Source organism: Scylla paramamosain, chromosome 22 (genome assembly GCF_035594125.1).
Source record: "Scylla paramamosain isolate STU-SP2022 chromosome 22, ASM3559412v1, whole genome shotgun sequence".
Taxonomy (NCBI): Eukaryota; Metazoa; Arthropoda; class Malacostraca; order Decapoda; family Portunidae; genus Scylla; species Scylla paramamosain.
In genome coordinates, this window is record NC_087172.1 from 4,015,001 (window position 1) to 4,031,233 (window position 16,233).

Genomic DNA, 16,233 nt, shown 5'->3' on the forward strand with positions numbered 1-16,233 from the left:
CTTAGTGTTTTCATTTACGTAGGAAGGAGTTTTCATGACAACCTAACGTACGTGTGTGTGTGTGTGTGTGTGTGTGTGTGTGTGTGTGTGTGTGTGTGTGTGTGTGTGTGTGTGTGTGTGTGTGTGTGTGTCATATGAGTTAGTACAAGCAAAAGCAAACATTTCATCCGCAGAATACAATACAGTTTAACTCCATCTACAGTTTTCTACAGGAGAAGCAACAAATGCAACACGTATTGGGCAGATTGATAACATGTTTTTGGTGTGACTTCCTTCAATCCATCCGCACTTCATTGTTTCTTTTATTATTACTCTTTCCTCACACTTTTCCACTGCTCCAGATTGCTTGTTAGAAAGACTATGAATGACTGATTGATTTAAGATTACGAATGGCGTGTAAGATACTCAGAATGACAAGCACTGACTCCAATGATAAGATTTTCGAAAGAAAGATTATCAAGAAAGTTATTGAAGTCTTCAGAAACTTGTCATCTCATTGCACTTAAGCGGTATAGCCATTCTCTCTCTCTCTCTCTCTCTCTCTCTCTCTCTCTCTCTCTCTCTCTCTCTCTCTCTCTCTCTCTCTCTCTCTCTCTCTCTCTCTCTCTCTCTCTCTCTCTCTCTCTCTCTCTCTCTCTCTCTCTCTCTCTCTCTCTCTCTCTCTCTCTCTCTCTCTCTCTCTCTCTCTCTCCACAAATGAGTGACAGTATGGAGGCGGAGAAATGAACTGAGGAAATTAGCAGAGAGAGCAACGATCCGCCTAAGAGACAATCAAACGTCGCTAGCCGCTCAGCCTTCTGCTTGCCGTGCTTCCCCTCAGGCTTAACACAATTGTCTGCTGCAGGTCTGGAGTGTACTGTCAAGACAACATTGACTGGAAAAGGAGTGGTAGAGTGGCACAAACCCGTCAATATTCGTAGGTATAATTTTGTTCAGTAAAATCATCAAGTACTCGTATAGTAATGAAGGTGACGTAATAAATTGTTGTAATGTATAACGTATTCTTATGCGGGAAGGAAGCTGGCTAAAAGTGCAAATGACTGAGGGTAAATGGCCGCCAGGTTGCTGATCTTAAAAAATATAAAATAGATGCAAGATTTTCCACAAAGGAGGTCACTTCACTTCCGGGGATGTCACGATACTCTTCTCTCGCAACAATTTCAAACGACAACACTGGACACTGACAGCGAAAAGGAATGACACACCTCCTCAAACCTCCCAGCGCCTGTAATGGTATTCCTGCTGAGTAAAATGGTCTTGGATTCCTCAAATGTCGGACAAAAGCCACGCTCTCATTAGCAGTCAGAGGTTGAAACTTCCACGCCAAGAGAGCTGCAGACCCGCCATTCCATTTCCTTAAGACATTGCAGAGGGAGGAGCACGGCAGCCTTTACTACAGGACGGGATGGGAAAAAAATAATACTATGATGACTACGCAAGTTAGGATGTTTACAAAGGACGGACTAACCCTCGGCTCTGGGCCACCGAGGGGGAATTAACCTGAGCTGCAGCCCTTCAGACCAGCTCAAAAACTTCCTCGGGAAAACCAAAAGCTAAGCGAAACTTTTACATTCCCCCTAAGACGAGTTTATTTATTTCTCTCTATGTCGTATGTTCTAGAGACGGCGGCCGAGGAGCAGCGTGATTTCGGAGTCGAGTGTACGGGTTTGCGGAGGCGTGTGTGGATGGAGGTGCTGGTGGTAGTAGTGGGCGGCGCGGCTGAGGGGGCGTGTGTGAGGTTAGTCAGAGTAGGCGGCGCTACTGAGGAGAAATGTGTAGGTGGTGGTGGTGGTGGTACAGCAGTGGTGGGCGGCGCGGATAAGGCGTGTGTGAGTAGTGGTGGTGGTGGTACTGGTGGGCGTCGAGAATTAGTAGAGACGTGTGTGGGTGGCGGAAATACAGGGCGCGGTAGAGGGGTATGGGTGGTGGTGATGGTGGTGGTGGTGGTGGTGGTAGGGATGGACGGTGGAGCTTAAGTCAGAGTATGTGGTCCTGACGGAGGCTGTATAGGAGCAGAGGATGGAGTGAGGCTGTGAGGCCGTGGCACCGTGCCTTCACTCCCCCACATGCAACAAAGGGCGCCAAAAGCTCACGGTCAAAAGGTGTTTTAATGATATACGTGACAAGAATTTAGGTCAAATTTATGAGCACAACGTTGTATAAGTTATATTGTACTATCTGCTAACATAAGCAGTCTGTGACGGAACGAGTTTATTGCAGAATGCCACAGACGAGCAGATCTAAGCTGTGAGGAGCAGCCCGACAAGAAAGACAGCGTGAAGATGAGACCACTAGAAAGGTGACAACCATAAGGAAAGCTGGCATAATATTTACACTAGTATGAAACACTTATTACTATTGTTTATTTTCTTATATAAAAGATTGTTTTTTTTCTGAGATTGAAATATGTGACCTGGAAATTCTGGTTTGGTCCTCACCGCCTCAAGGGCAGCTACTCTCGACCCCAGCAGCACCCACATGTTTCATCACCAGCCACAGAGAAGGCACAGATTAATACATTTACTGTTTCTCACAAACGCTCCTTCAGGCAGCAAAATAACCTTTGACGTTCAGACCGCTGGGCAGTGACTTTCCCGGGTCACAAACTTCTGACAACTTTGAAATTACTTCATAAATAACATGCAGTATTCATATTATTATTATTTATGGAAATTCTAAACATCCTGAATGCAGTATCGCCTCCCCACACCCCTACACCCCGCCTCCACGATGGACTCTGGAGGCAAAACCTTAATGGGACACTGCCACTCGTTTTTGTGCGACCTCTCTGATAAGCCACAGCATTTCCTCTTCATAATTCCTGACGTAATCTCTCGTTATCGGCTGACCATCTTGTGGCCTCGATTACGTCAATTTTCCTCCCGCCTCGCCTCCTTCACGCGATCAACAGTTTACTCGTGGCCTCTCCATGACAAGTTTTCTTGCATTTCATGGCAAAATTAATTCCTGTATCACGTTACTTTCCCATTTCCGAGAGTCAAAAAATACAAACTTTCATACAATGTATTCTTTTATACAGAGGAGAGATACATGACTCTACCACGTTATTCTTTATGGTGTGAATGTACGTAGTGGCAAAAATACGGACTTCAGCACATTATTTTTTAGTACAGTGGCCAAAATAGACAAGTCTACTTTTTTTTTTTTTGGCGTACGTACAAACAAAATACATAACCTTATCAAAACGTGGATACAAAAATACACACCTAAACACCTTACATATTTACCCAGGCAAGCTTTTACTGCACCAGGACGACAGACCGACACTGGGAGGGACACACAAAAACACACACACAGCAAATCTAAAAGAATATCTACAAATTTATGAATATTTGCAGTAACGAAACAGTAACAGAATACCTACCAACTTTTTTAATGAATATTTGCTATAACGAAACAGTAAAGCTCCCACGAGTCTGAACTGAATATTCGCCAAGGGTGTGAGGACGTCGACTTGCACTCGCATTCAAAGGCAAAGGGGCGGAGTTTGAATTAAGAATCAGTACCCGGAGAGGAAAGGAAAGGAAAGGAGGCCTGTAGTGGGTGATAAGTGATGCTGGTGAGGGGACGAGAGAGAACAGGATTAAAGAGAGAGAGAGAGAGAGAGAGAGAGAGAGAGAGAGAGAGAGAGAGAGAGAGAGAGAGAGAGAGAGAGAGAGAGAGAGAGAGAGAGAGAGAGAGAGAGGTTAAAATAAAAACAAAAATAGATATAAAAGCATATGCATCATCAGACAGTATTAAAACCGTCAAAGTATCATCATAACTACACACACACACACACACACACACACACACACACACACACACACACACTATCAGCTACACAACACAGGTTAATGACACAGAGTTTCTTGATCTTTTAACAACTCGTCAGTCCCTCCTCCTCCTCCTCCTCCTCCTCCTCCTCCTCGTCCTCCACCTCTTTGCTATCGTCATCAAAACCATCACAATCATCACCATGTCACCCCCCACCAACACAATGAGGGCGCCCTGGTGTCCCTAGAGGTGCCGCCGCGTCACCACCACCACCGCCACCCCATCACTCAGCCAGACAAATGAGAAGGTAATGGATGCATTGCTGCACACCGCCAGGCTCTCCACGCACGCCCTCTGAGGACGCCCATATCAATTACTGGGCGTCAGGAGGATTACCTGAGGCTCCAGCTGGGGGATCAGGGGTTAGAAGTTTCTGGTTATTTTGCCAACATATTACCTCTTCTTTCTTATTTTTGTCTGTTCGGCCGTTTCTCTTCCCCCCCCCTCTCTCTCTCTCTCTCTCTCTCTCTCTCTCTCTCTCTGTTTCACGGTAAAGTTAACAATGATTCAGGTATTATTCCCACCAGGAGTCCTTGCAGTGAGCACGTCCAGTGAGCACGTCATGAGAGGCAGGCGGGTGTGCGTGGGTGTGTGCGTGCCAGTGTGTGTGCGAATGTGCGGGGAAGCGGTACAGTTTAGCATGACCTATCGCAGGACATAAATCGGCCACTTAAATAATTGTCATAAACTTTTAAGTCAATAGATAAATGTGCTGGAGTCACAGAAGGCGAGGGCAAAAATGTCCAGACCTTTATTTTCTAAGCAATTTTTAAAGGTCACTGAAATTACTAGTCGGATTCTCATGAGTATTTTTCTTAATGCAAAACTCATACTAAACTATCACTAGAATCGTGAAAAACATCCCTGAAAACCTCAATAACTTTCATTACAGTGTTTTGATAGTCGAAACGTATGAGGAATACTGATCCCCGAATTTGAAAACCCTCCGAATCTGCGAAGCCAGTAGTGATCCTCTTCCCGAATACGGATCCCCGAATAATCGAAGCCAGTGATCCTCGTCCCTTACACCAGCTGCTGAGGCCCCGAGACAGGCGCCACCACCCACTGCATTAAGGCGACATTCGTTTATTCAGGATCAGATACAAATATAAACCCAGCCCACAGCTCCACCTCCGTCTACCTCCCGCTTGCGAATTACAGTTTGTTTTTTACTAGTCTGCAAATCGAACTTCATTAAACTTGGCGCCATAAACGTTGTGCCAGTTGTGCCAGATAAAACGTTGAATGCACGGGGCCAGCGAGCGATGTTTTCAATGCATTATTTTTTATTTTACACTAAGTGAATGAAAATAAAACCTAAAGCATACCGGAAAAAAAATACACCACACACACACACACACACACACACACACACACACACACACACACACACAAGTGCGTGATACACAGCCATAAGGAGCATAAATCCTCAAGTTATGACTGAGAAAAAAAAGAAAAAAACAAAATCTACACTGCAGAGAGAGAGAGAGAGAGAGAGAGAGAGAGAGAGAGAGAGAGAGAGAGAGAGAGAGAGAGAGAGAGAGAGAGAGAAACTCCATAGTTAACTTAACCAAGGAAATAAAACTAATAATATATGCAGATTACACTCTTGAGAAAGGGAAAGGCAAGGAACGCAGAGAGGAAGAGAAGCAAGACCCTAACGAGGAAGTAAGTGAGGAAAGGAAGAAAGGGATGAAGCTGAGAAGGGGAAGATAACATAATGAGGGAGGAAGTAAATGTGAGAGAAGGATAGTGAAGAAGGAAGAAGAGGAGAACGAAAAGAAAACAAAAAAAAAATGCTTGCTTTGTAACAGTCTTCATTACTGAGGGAAGCAAAAAAGAGAGAGAAAGTGGGATGTAATAAAGAAGAAAAAGTAAGGAAGGAAAAGAAGGAAAGCAAGCAGTGATGTATGGAAATCCACGAGCAAAACAAGGAAGAAGGGAAAGAAGGAGGGAAGGATGGTCAGAGGAAAGGAGAAGGAAAGGAATTTGCAAGGAGAGTGAGGAGTGGAGGAATGAGGGGAAGGAGACAGCCTCACTCACCCTCTCCCGTGCCCTAGAAATAACATGTTTGCCTCAGCCCACACCAAGACCTCCCTGGAGAAATTAAGGAAATCTATTAAGGGAACTAATTGTCTTCACATGGAAACCCGTATCTTCTTCCTTCACTGAGTATTAATGCACATTGTTACTCTGCTGGTGGTCCTCTCTCTCTCTCTCTCTCTCCTCTCTCTCTCTCTCTCTCTCTCTCTCTCTCTCTCTCTCTCTCTCTCACTAATGCCTGTGTACAATTCGTGCTTCGCCGGGTCTGGCCAATCATCGCAGGATATTCTCGGCTTCTCAAACTTCGCCACCAGCACTCACATCTTGCCTCTCTTCATCTCATATCACCCAGTTTGACCTTGCCTTGCCGCGCCCTCAGACTTTATTTTCACGGAGTCTGTGGAGAGTGGAGAGCTCTTCGCCTCAGCCTCTCAAAAGCAAGCGGCCCTCGTCAGCTCCTGTGGATGATGACTTGCAGACGACTGGCGGCAGCTGACGGGGTTTTCAGTAGAGCAGCGAGCATGATGTGGCGTGGCTTTTGTTAAGGAGATCGCCTGCGTGGCCAGATCGTCTCTCTCAGCTTAATTTCGTGAAGGAGTCCTGTTTTTGACTGCGAGTGTATCGGCAAGCACCGACAGGAGGAGGGTGCTACACGATCCTGTATTGTCGTCACTTCAGAACTTATGTAATAATAACAACAACAACAACAATAAAATCCAGCCAATACCTTCAAGAAATCAATCCACATGGCACTCACACAACTTCCCAAGAACACGCCTACAGCAGCTAAAACCTCCCTTCCCTTAAGAAAATATCGCAGTTATATGAGAACCTAATTACTGATTTTTTTTTTCTTCCTCTTATTCTTTTGCGCAAACAAGGGCGGTGAAAATCACAAAAGTAGGAAAAACATTAATTTTCGTCCCAAAAACAACCAAAACACATACACACACACTCACACACACACACACACACAAATGTCCAAAATACGTAGGACCGAATTTAGTTCCACATTATTTTGATGCCTTTAACAAATTCCTTAACCCAGCTTAGCAATTTCTGCTTGACAATTGTGTATTGATAGTTCAACCAAGAACAGAATGAATAGTTCCTCGACAATTATGCACTCAAATGAAAGTACCTACCTTCCTCCAAACAACTGGGCCCGCTCGTCATAATGGAGGGGCTGTAGTGTCCTGGCAGGCGTTACTAGTGGTGGTGGATCGACTGCAGGTTGTGGCCTCTGTGGTGGTGATAGTGGTGGTGGTGGTACAGGCTGGAAAATCACATCAAAGGTTCAGATAGAGTAGTGACAGTTGCTAATAAGGTTGACATAAGCAAAATCCTCATCCTCAGAGTTAGTAATCAGGATAGGACAAGAAGAAATAATGGGTTTAAGCCTGACAAACTGAGATTAAAAAAGAAAAAGAGAGGAAGGAACTGGTTCTCAAATAGAGTAGTACATTGATTAATGGGGAAAAAAAAAACGGTAATCATGTTGTTAGTGCTGAGTCGCCAGGGAGCTTTAAAAGAGGATTAGACAAATTTATGGATGAGGATGACAGGTGGAAATAGGCAGGTATGTTTCATACAGGAACTGCCACGTGTAGCTCTGACTTCTTACAGCTTCCCTTATTTTCTTATGTTCTTTCCCTTATTTTATGTTTTTTTTTCCCTTATTTTGTTTTTTTTTTTTTTTTATGTTCTAAAACGAAAGGAATGTTAGTAACCATTGCAACGGATAATTCACAAATCAATAAACAAAGCTAACATTTTTCGAAGACCAAGAAGGTGAAGTAGTCATCGTGAAGAGAGCCGAGTGTCTAATTAGCAGTCACGGTACAATGGTCTACACGCGTAAACAATTACTGGCCGCCTTCCATAAGTAATATACAGGTGTGTTCGTCTATATCTCCAATACTTCGGTCCATACTCGAAGTGTGTCACTGATGTGTGTGTGTGTGTGTGTGTGTGTGTGTGTGTGTCCCGAGGTGACACAAACACACCACTCTTCCAACTAAGCAATAAACCACTACTTTCAATAATTCTCTCTCTCTCTCTCTCTCTCTCTCTCTCTCTCTCTCTCTCTCTCTCTCTCTCTCTCTCTCTCTCTCTCTCTCTCTCTCTTATTCGTACACACATACATACACACATTTGTTCCCTGCATTGCCCCAGCCATACAAACTCAATCACCAGTGTATGAACGAACATAAAACACCAGTAAAGGAGCACATTACTGATAGTGAGCGGTACAAAGGGATTCTTTATGCACCACCATAATCTCTCACCCTCATTTCTAAGTAATAAGTTTTCCATAACCTAAGCTGTCCACTGCAGTCTTTCCTAACGGGTTTCGATACAAAATAAATAATAAAAAAAAACACTTGATACAAAAATATCTAGGCAGTTTAAAATGTGTGACAGCATAATGAAGGTGTTTTCTATGTCACAACCAGGTTATTTTTTCCCCTACAGAATTGTTTTGTTTATACGTAAAGTGAAAACTAGGTTGGACTCATTTTTCTAAACATCGTGTAGTAGTTTCACAATACTGAACAAGTTAAGGGCAAAAAAAAGTTTCTCTCTCACCCCGACAGAGAGAGAGAGAGAGAGAGAGAGAGAGAGAGAGAGAGAGAGAGAGAGAGAGAGAGAGAGAGAGAGAGAGAGAGAGAGAGAGAGAGAATGAAAACAAGTTAGAGATAATTAGAAAAAATGTGGAATGGGACAAACAAGGAAGATTATAATGCACACACAAATATTGTATTCTTATTTTCCTCATTTTCTCAACATGAGGCATGAGGCGAGAGAGAGAGAGAGAGAGAGAGAGAGAGAGAGAGAGAGAGAGAGAGAGAGAGAGAGAGAGAGAGAGAGAGAGAGAGAGAGAGAGAGAGGATGTGAAATTTGTAAGGAAATGAAGCTTTTTTCCATCCTTGGAATGGCACCGCGGATCGAAGAGGGAGTGCAGCCTGCAGATGGCAACTCACACACTTTGAAGAGTTGGTGCTGATAACGCCTCGTCCCGCGCCCTGGAGGCAACTTTGCGCGGCGCCGGGACTTGTTGAAACACACACACACACACACACACACACACACACACACACACACGAGAACTCTATAAACTTCTTCAGAGGCAGAATGCATATACAGTACATACACTTTTTTTCCTTCACTCAAAAACAAACACAAAGAAAAGGCTGAATATTAAAAGGACAATTGAATATATAAGTGTATTGACTATTGGATTCACTTTTTTCCCCTTCCACTTTTTTCTTGTCCTTTTTTGGCTTTTTTTTTTTTATTTTCTTCTCTTCATTTTTTCTTTTTGTAATTTCGTAATTCGGTAAATGAAGCTTGTAAATGAAGCCTGAGGTCAGCTAGGTGAAGTAATTCGATTACTCTGCTTGGTACCTTTACCTGGGCACATCTTTACCTGTCAGGAGCCAAGCCACATTACCTGGGGGATACTAATATAGAACTTAGCGCGCGCACGCACGACACAAACACACACACACACACACACACACACACACACACACAGAAGAAGAAGGACGAGGAGGAGGAGGAAGAGGATGAGGAAGAGGAGGAGAAGGTGAAAGAAAAGCAACAATAACATCCTCCCACCATCGCCACTAACAACAACAACAACGTGTCCTGAAGGTCAAGGGAAGGCGCCTGCTGTGCTATACAACCATCTGGGAAAGAAACAACCACGGCGTATATTCGGTGCGCTTGCTGGCTGTCCTCCCTAACGTGGGGTCACTGCTCTGGGTCACGAATTCTGATACACTTCTGCGCAGCACCTCCACTACTTCCAAAAGCCTCTAGTTGAAGTTGGACGGGATTTGAAGGGCGTTTCTGTAATTCCAATGACAAATTAAGAAGATTTTTACATTATTAACAGGAGAAACACTCGTGAGAACCTGGCCAATCACGTCTGATAGTCGTGTTGAGAGCGAAGCGTTTCTGAATGCGGGCACTTCATGGTGATGGAGAAAGGCGAAGGAATACTTGGAAAACAAAATGACGGTGGCGAAGCGTGGGAGTCCCTGGTACAAACACGAGCAATGAACCTTTCACTCATATTTGTCACATCTCTCCTGAATTACTAACCACTCTGACATCTTCTCTCGTCCTACAACCACCTCCAAACATTGCACTGGCTAGAAATTGCAAAATATATTATTTTTATCCCTTTCTTTCTTGTAGAGGCGTTAAAAAAGATTGTATATGAATTATTGCTTACTACAGTGAAACGGTTAATACTACCAATAACAACCTAACCACCACCAGTACTACCACCACCACCACCAACAACAACAACACCACAAATAAAACGACGAAATAAAACGAAAAATACACAAGAAAAATACGTCGCGGAAGAAGCAACAAACAAATTCTGTGGCGCCTGGTTTTGGAAGTTAATGAAGAGGAGTGCAAGTGACGCCAAGAAGGACAAGTGCGGGGAGAGGAGGAGCGGAGCGTGAGCGAGGAGGAGTCGAGTTGAACAAGTTGTGTCATGTGCTTCGCTTGGCGCGTTCATGAAGCCTCAGTGACACTCCTCCTCAGAAACGCTACGCTTTCTCACTACGACTGTTTCCAAAGGCCACAGAGATGATCAACCGGGTTCTCAAGAGTGTTTCTCATGTTAAGGAAGTAGAAATCTTGTTAATCTGTCACTCGGATCTTAGAAACACACTTAAAAACCCGTGTCACTTCAACCAGAGCCTTTTGAAAATAGTGAAGGTGCAGCGCAGAAGTGCCTCAGAATGTGGTCCTTAGCCTCACTCACTGCTTGCAAATGCCAGATGTCAACATTCACGTGCGCTCTCTCTCTCTCTCTCTCTCTCTCTCTCTGGTATACGATGGGTGGCCGAAGGCTGATAAAAGAGGAAAAATGTTTGCCGTCAAGGTTCTCGTGCCTGTTCTCTCTCTCTCTCTCTCTCTCTCTCTCTCTCTCTCTCTCTCTCTCTCTCTCTCTCTCTCTCTCTCTCTCTCTCTCTCATTGCATCTACGGTTTTCAGAGAGAGAGAGAGAGAGAGAGAGAGAGAGAGAGAGAGAGACGGTACAATAACAAAAACTCCACTGTAATTACGCTCATTTATCGTCTTAAGGAACGTGGACGCCTCGGTCGTTATCAGGAAAATAACCAAGAAAACAGTGCAATTCGCTAATTTGTTTACGACGACGACGACGACGAGGAGGAGGAGGAAGAGGAAGCCCTGGAGAGGAGGAGCGCCTGGCCTACCCAAATATAATGAGATGCTCCCTACAAAACAAGTTCTCTTCAGCTGACGAATATTGAGGAAAAAGAAAGGTTTATTGTGAAAATTACTCTTATACGGGGGTACGCCACTAATAAAGAAAACAAAACGGAAATATTATGTGTTGTGTGGTGCAGGATGTGGGAAAAGTATGTTGGTTATGATTTAAAATGGAAGCGATGAGTTTTGGAAGCTCGCGGTAAAAAAGTGTGTTTTTAGGGTAAGATACACAGTGTGGTTGCGATGTAGTTGTTGTTGTTGTTGTTGTTTATTTCTGTTGTAGTTGCTGTTGTTGTTGTTATTGTTTAGTTGCTGTTACTGTTGGCGTTGTTGGTATCGCTGTATTTGTTATTATTGTAATTATTGTTATTATTGTTGTTATTGATGTTTATGACATTAATGTTGGCACTAGGACTGCTTTAATGCGCCTTCGAATGGCAAGATGAGACACTATATTAAGATCTCTCCCTAAAGAGTGGAGGTTTTTCATCTGATTATTTTTCCTTATATAACCTAACCCACCTTTAAGTAATATATTCTTATTAAAATATTGGAGAAAGATTTTCCATCTTAGCCCAATGCTTAGGAGGATCTAATTCAGCTGAGTACTTTGCGGGGGAGGCACATGTGATGTGATCCGTGGTGCGTATTTCCACACTGTACCCCTCCTCCCACACCCGTTGTCTCAATACCGCTCCAGCCAATCATATATCCCTGAACGTCATCGCTTGTCTCTACCAATGCGAAGAAAGCCACACACCCCCCAACTATTTTCAATAAAGATTTCTTGTAAGACTCTTACATTTATAGGTTTTAACGATATATATATATATATATATATATATATATATATATATATATATATATATATATATATATATATATATATATATATATATATATATATTGTGGTAATGGTGATAGTGTTGGTGGTGGTGAAGGCGATGATAAATTTACGTATTACGTTGTGATGGTGATAGTGGTGATGGATGTGGTGTTGGTGGTAGTAATGATGGAGAGAATGTTCATTACGGATGTGATGCTGGTGGTGGTGGTGGTGATTGATGTTGTGGCCATGAGTGTCAACAGAAACCTTTGTATATTTCAAATATATGAAAGATTTGTTTTCCCATGCAAGTATACAGCAGACATGCTGCCATCAGCACAAAAAAGCATAGTCCTTGGAATACTGCGAGGTGAAATGTATGCATGTGGTTTGCGTCAAGAGTTGATGGTACTTCTTCACTCCACAAGGTATATAAAAAGGTACCTTTATTATTTTATTTTATTTTCTATTCTACTTTTGTGATAAAGCATTGCACACGTGTCTGTGATGTTTTGTGGAATATGATGCGATATTATGTAATAATCATGTTAAAATAGTTGAAATATATGGGAGATGTTTTCTTATACAAGTATTTAAGCACAAAAAAATAAATGTTAAACCCATTATGTTTCTTACATTAGTGTTTTGACGGTTCAGTATGAAAGTGCTGGAGTAATGAATATGATTATTTTCGTTTATACTATATGATTTAACTCACACCAGTGGCAAAAAAAAAAAAAAATGAAGCGTCAAAACTGAACTTCAGATTAAAATTACGCTTCATTAAAAAATCTGAAGTTTAATTTGAAGCATTTGAACTATAATTTAAAACATTTGAACTTTATTTAAAAACAATTACATTTAATTTAAGACCACTGATTTTTTCAATAAGAAACATCACAGTGAGTTGTTGCTTTCCACAACAGCTGATAAAAAGGCTCCATTGAATTTTAATATACAAACGTTTCTGCTGACACTCATAACCACATCATCATTCACCACCACCACCACCACATCCATAACTAACATTCTCTCCATCATTACTACCACCAACACCTCATCCATCATCATCATCATCACAACGTAATACGTAAATTTACTATCGCCATCACCACCACCATCATCGTTAAAACCTACAAATGCAAGAGTCTTACAAATAATCTTTATGGAATACGGTATCAGTGCGTGGCTTTCTTCCCATAGGTAGAGACGAGCAATGACGTTTGGGGATGTGACCGGCTGGGAGCGGTATTGAGATAAAGGGGGGATACAGAGTGGAAATACGCATTCGGGGCTAGCAGCGACCAAACACACCACCACTCGAGGACTTCAGAAAACTTTGACCAGACCTGTCAAACAATACGAGCACGAAAGATGAAATATGAGATGCAAGGCGGGATTCCCTGGACCATCATTTTACGCCGCGATTGACGGCTCACGAAGGAAACGCTGACCCAGAAAACACGTTCTACGAAACAGTTTGTCACAAAATTTCCTTTTTGCAATACGAGAAGAGGGTTCAGGCAGTAATTATTTCCGCGTGGTGCATACTTAATGCTCGTCAACTCGTCACTCAGCGCGGAATTCATCACATCCCCTGCACTGGTTGTTGAGACGGTCGTGTCACAACAACCCACGATTACTATAGGTCGCTATCCACTCCCTTCTCTGTTGCGTGAATGAGTATCACTTAATCATTAATACTTCTTCCATTTCCTACACTGATAAAGAAAAAATCGTAAAAAACAACACTAAGCAAAAATGAAACTAACATTCTAGCCACATACACAAGGCAGCCCAGCCCCTGTACAACAAATGTCTCCCATCTGTCTTCCTCATCCATAAACATTGTCTTCTCTTAAACCTTCCGTCGCATTCTATCAGTCTTCCCTGGATGGATTCTAGTAAGCCAGTCCCACTCACCCACAGCAGCTGCAGAGTTGCATATACAGTATTACTCCAAAATGGGCCACACATCACACGCTGACACGCACCACCACCACCGCCGGCACAGTAAGAGAAAACGAAATGAGTCTCAGTCGCTTTCCTCTAAATATAAACATGGCAACGTCGCGATGATGGCTACGAAACCCGTCTCGACCACTGTTTCATGAATCACGGTTCACCTCAATTAATGCTTTTCCTTTTTCTCATGATTTCACCTGCTACCTTCTAATTCTTCATTCTCTCTAAGCTCCATCTTTTTCCTCTGTCTCCCTCACTACTCCTTATCTCCCTTACAGTTTCTTCAACACTCCTCTCCTTTGCTCTCCCTCATTGCCCTGTGTGGTGTTCGCATCTGACCCCTGAGTGCACACTTGCTGAGCCCATTGTTAACAAAGGCGTGTTGACAAACTGAGCTGTTCGCAGGAGTCTCGTGGCAAAATGGTTGGAGATCTGATTTGCATGTGTCAGCACTGGAAAGCTCAACTGTTTCACTCGGTCACGGTGAGGGTTCCTAGTCTCCTAGTGCCAATTTCATTAATATATCTATTGGCTGCTGGGTTTGATTTGGTAACCTTAAGTTATGTTACTGTCAAATCATTCACTGTATAACGACCGAATTGCTTTTTAGACAAGGGCATATATTTGACTAAAATCAATGTATCTTAAAAGGAATCTGATAACCACGCCTCGGGACAGTTTTCTTCTTGTTCTTAAGAGTGACAGAAGCTTCCCCTTAACGAGCAGCGCCTCGCACATTCAGTCATGTACAGTAAATTCTCGTCGGTCTGCCAGCCCTACGATTTCTGGTTGCCGGAATGTTATCAGCAAACTAATTAAATATATATTCATAACAGAAGAGAGTGGTTTCGCTTTTGACGGAGGGGGAATTAACGAAAATAACCTTAACTTAACAATACCTACAGTTTCTTGCTTTCCGTGACAATGGGTCAGTGGCGCCATGCAGGATCAGAGGCTGCTGACAGCTGAGTTGTCTCACCTTAATCCTGCTATAGTACGTGCATCTGTGTTTTAAAGATATGGGTTTAAATCCTTAAATACGGTTTATTTAATACTTCTTCAATTTTTTTTTATAAAAAAAAAACATCATTGTGTTGTTTTACTTATTTGAAAATAAAGAGGTAAATAAAATAATAAGCCGTCGTCTGTTTGTACGCAATTAGTGAGACAGCACAAAAGGGACTGCTGCAAACACAGTACTGTGTACCCAACAGTCCGTCTTTTGTTTGCAATGGAGGAACAGGTGCCAACAGCAGCGAACACAACACGGAAATGCACTCACATAACAATGTTCAAATTAGCTCTATTATTAATACATAACCCACAACGGGACGATAATGGAAAGTGACCATAAGATGCGCAGCGGTAAACAAACTCATCCTGCCTCTCTCTTCCACTGTATGTAGGCTGAAAGAAAACGTTCTGTAAGAAGTGAATCACAATAGAGAATACAACCCTAACAAAGGCCGTCTCTCCCTCGTTCTCAAACGCAGCCCGTGACAGCAACAGAGGCGGTGATGGACACCTGCGAGGCGTGAACGTGGGCAGCGAAGGGAAGGGGAAGTTGAAGGAAAGGTGTGCAGAAGAAAAAAACGTAAGAAAGGAGGAAGGGTAAGAGTGAAGTGAAGGAAAGGAAGAAATGGTATGCAAATGAAAAGGCTGAATATGGAAAGAACGGAAATAAAAGATAACAAGTGGGATGAAAAGGAACGTTGAAAAAAAAAAAGAGAAAAGGACTAAAATAAGAGGGAAAAATAATGGAAATAAAAACAAACAAGGAACTACAATACATGCAAAGAGAGGAAAAGACGAGTGTAGAAAGGGCAGGGATGTGGAAAGAACAGAGTGCGAATGAAGAGAAACAGAGAGCTGGAAAGAGAACATGAGCAAGGAGGCAAAAAAAAAAAAAAGATAAAGGAAAGTAGAATTATGAAAGGACTAAACCGGACCCAGATAACCGAGAAACAGACAGCGAGAAAGAGAAAACGGGAGATGAAGGGAATACTAGAAGAAACCAGATTACGGTAAGGTAAGGATGAAGAGTGGGTGTTGCGAGTGGCAGAGACAACCGGTGCGTTCAAGCCAGTAATGAAAGCATCACTCTGAGCTTCCCGCCTTCACGTCTATGGCACAAAGGCACGCATGGCACCAACCTCTGATTCGCGTCAAAATAACACTTTCATAGGCGCCCCACTGTCCTCGGTTGAGTTATTATTCCCCTCAACGGACCAATATTTGCACCTCGGGGATGGGTACCTTTGAGAACAGGAGAACTGAGAGGAGAATGGAAAAGGTTGGAGG

General features: G+C 42.9%; 1 long non-coding RNA gene across 2 annotated transcripts in view; it reads right to left on the reverse strand.

The window, feature by feature from the left end:
* Nucleotides 1-14,030, reverse strand: part of LOC135111450 (uncharacterized) — a 98,066-nt gene extending 84,036 nt beyond the window's left edge. For both annotated transcript variants that reach the window (XR_010273742.1, XR_010273743.1), the window contains exons 1-2: nt 13,891-14,030; nt 7,026-7,156 (exon numbers count right to left, since the gene is read on the reverse strand). This is a non-coding gene — a long non-coding RNA (uncharacterized LOC135111450). The remainder of the gene's footprint in view (nt 1-7,025; nt 7,157-13,890) is intronic.
* Between the last annotated feature and the right edge of the window lie 2,203 nt (nt 14,031-16,233).